Genomic DNA, 3,740 nt, shown 5'->3' with positions numbered 1-3,740 from the left:
CGAGAGGTATAAAATCTGACAGGAACTTTCTTATTTGTGAACCTTCCAATAATTCCTCTTATTTGAAAATTGTAGTGTTATTGTTGAAAATGTTTTGCAATCTACATATTTGAAATGTAGATGACTCTGGAAGTGTAAGGTATCTCAAAAGGTTTAAATGATAGTTGAAGGTGTATTTTCACACTGTTTCTATGGGCAGTGATGGCTATTAACACGTTAAGAACATAAGAAATAGGAGCAGGAGTGGGCCATCTGGCCTATCGAGCCTGAGCTTCCATTTAATAAGATCATGGCTGATCTTTTCATGGACTCAGCTCCACTTACCCACCCACTCACCATAACCCTTAATTGTCTTACTGTTCAATAATCTATCCATCTTTGCCTTAAAGATATTCAACAAGGTAGCCCCCACTGCTTCATTGGGCAGGGAATTCTTTAGGGGAAGAAATTCCTCCTCAACTCAGTCCTAAATCTGCTCCCCCTTATTTTGAGGCTATGTCCCCTCGTTTTAGTTTCACCTGCTGCTGTCAAGACAAAAAGACATTCTTCTCTTCATACAAGTGAACAGCATGGCATATGAATTTCAGTGCCTGTGTAATGCCTGGTATACCAGGGTGGCACAGTGGCTAGCACTGCTGCCTCACAGCCCCAGGGACCCAGGTTTGATTCCAATCTCAGGCGACTGTCTGTGTGGAGTTTGCACATTCTCCCTGAGTCTGTGTGGGTTTCCTCTGCATGCTCTGGTTTCCTCCCACAGTCCAAACATGTACAGGTTACGAGGATTGGCCATGGGAACTGCAGGGTTATAAGGATAGAGTAGGTGGGTGGGTCAGAGTGGGATGCTTTTCAGATGGTTGGTGTGACTCAATGGGCCGAATAGCCTGCTTCTACACTGTAGGGATTCTGTTTAAGTTGTACATCCGTAAGACTGGCAAATTGTATCAAACCAGCATATCTCTTTGGTTGTTCACAACAAGCAAGGTACTAATTATGTCTAACCAGCCTGCACTTGCAAAACTTGCAATATTATATTCCACATTATGAGTGATTCTGCAAATGAACATCACTTACTGGATAATCCCAAGTGTGCAAAGAATTACACTGATAACAAATTTAGCATTGTCAGTTGAGCTCACATTGTCATTCACTTCCATGTACTGGAAAAGGGGAGGCAATGGCTTAGTGGTATTGTCACTGGACTGTTAACCCAGAGACCCAGATAATGTTGCGGGAACCTGGGTTTGAATCCCACCACGGCAGATGGTTGAATTTGAATTCAATAAATATCTGGAATTAAGAGTCTAATGATGACCATGACTTCAATGCTGATTGTCAGGGTAAACACCCATCTGGTTCACCTCATGCCCTTTAGGGAAGGAAACTGTCATCCCTACCTAGTCTGGCCTACATGTGACTCCAGACCCACAGAAATGTGGTTGACTCTCAACTACCCTCTGGGTAATTAGGGATGGACAATAAATGCTGCCTAGCCAGTGACGCCCTCATCCCATGAATGAATAAAAAGAAAGGGTCAGACCCAGTTGAGGGTCCTGTTAACCACAGCAATGGGGAGTCTTTGTTTGAAAAAAAAGGTGAACATTTCAGAGGGGTCCTGTGGAAGATTCATCAGAACAGATCTAACGGAGGCAGAGAAACTGGAAGAATAGAAGGCAGTCATTATGGGAAGCAAAGTGTGAGGATGTATAGTCCAGGTAACTGTGGGTGTGCAGTGGACATCGGTGGCCAGCCTATCCCCAGAGGTGTCAAGGAAGGGAAGGGAGGAATCAGATGAAGATGAGACCAGGGTGGAATTGGACTAAGAACTGTAAGAAAAGGAAACATACCATTCTTGAAACCATTGAATTAATGTACATTTCTGATACTGACCTACCTTGGTTGAATTATATTTTTGTTATGTTACCACACCAAAGAAAGGAAATTGAATCATGCAAAATGCCAGCTAGCAATTTTGTTAGAGCGGTTCCTATTTCACTCTTGTGAGTTCTCCAGGTATACAGACAAAGTCTATTTAGGTGTGTAAATATGGTTTACCACACAACCTCAGAAAGGGTGAGGTAATTTACCATAGAACTGCCCTTTGGTCAGCTTTGTATGTACATAAACAAGAAAAGGATTTGGGATAAATTGCTTCCATTGAATTGCTTATGTGACCAACCCTGCAATTGCATCATACAATCAAACATGCACTGAAGGGGGCAATTTGGATTATCATACCTGTTTAGTTCCTTGAAATAGTTGTCTAATTAAGTCCCACATCCCAGATTTTTCCAATAACCCTGCAAAAATTAATCATCTTCAAGTATGAACTCCAATTGTCTTTTCTATGGAATCTGATTCCACTTTCCTTTCAGGGAGTATGTTCTGGATCTTAAGAGCTCTCTGTACAAAGAAATTTTATTGACAAAAAGCCCAACGGCTCTCAAGAAATCATAAAATTCTGTCTTTTGTTTACAGATATTTGGCCAACAGGATGTTTTCCTTTTGCCTTGTTGTTATTTCTGCACAAACTATTGTCTTTTGCGTCGGGTGAGCGTGTCTGATTGAGGTTAATGAGATAGAAGTTCACGCTCTGGATTGTAGCTCAGATGTTAATTAGGATTGCGACTTATCTTAAGAATAAATTTTGTACTGTAATGAATTGATTATTTTGACGTTATTAAAGAAGCCTGGGTGAAAGCCCATTTTATTCTGGATAGTGGTACAAAACTGGATCAATTGGCTAGTTTGGTGAGTGAATCAGCACATTTACACCAATGGTGTAACTGATGCAGTCATGGGCTTGATTCCCATTATATTACTCCCATCATAGTTTTAACAAATTTCAATCTACAGTTTTTCTTATCCACACAAATAGCAGCCAATGACCATCTCCAATAACAGACAATCTAAAAACTGACCTTTGATATTTAATGGTGTTACCATCACTGAATCCCTCACTACCAACATCCTGGGTAGCTGCCATTGACCAGAAACTCAACTGGACTCACCACATAAGCATAAACTACAAGAGCAGGTCAGAGGATAAGAATACTCCAGCGAGTAACTCACCTCCTGCCTCCCCAAACGTCTGTCCACCATCCTCACGGTACAAGTCAGGAGTGTGATGGGATACTCCTCACTTGCCTGGCTGCAGCTCCAACAACACTCAAGAAGCTTGGCACCATCCAGGGATAAAGCAGTCCAATTGATTGGCACTGCATCCACAAGTATCCACTCCCTCCAGCATCGTTGCTCAGTAGTAGCAGTGCGTACTATCTACAAAATGCATTGCAGAAATTCACCAAAGATTTTTAGACTGCACCTTCCAAACCCATGACTACTACCATTTAGAGCAACAAGGGCAGTGAGTACTAAAACAGAAATTGCTGGAGAAACTCAAAAGGTCTGGCAGCATCCAACGAAAGAAAGTAGAATGAACATTTCAGGTCCAGTGACCTACTTTAGAACTGATAGTTGCTAAGAAAAGGTGGTGTAGCTGCTGAAGACGGAGGGTTGGAGATGGGCGGGAGGTAATGGAGCAAGCAATAGCAATGGTGTTTAAAAGCCATTAAAAGGACAAGGGCAACAGATACCTGGGTACACCACCTATTGCAAGTTCCCCTCCAAGCTACTCACCATCCTAACTTGGAAATATATCAGAGATAGTAGGAACTGCAGATGCTGGAGAATCCGAGACAACAAGGTGCAGGGCTGGATGAACACAGCAGGCCAAGCAGCAT

The sequence above is a fragment of the Rhincodon typus genome, chromosome 1 (assembly GCF_021869965.1).
Source record: "Rhincodon typus isolate 14 chromosome 1, sRhiTyp1.1, whole genome shotgun sequence".
NCBI lineage: Eukaryota > Metazoa > Chordata > Chondrichthyes > Orectolobiformes > Rhincodontidae > Rhincodon > Rhincodon typus.
The sequence above is the reverse complement of the archived record's forward strand: the minus strand, read 5'-3'. Positions refer to the sequence as shown.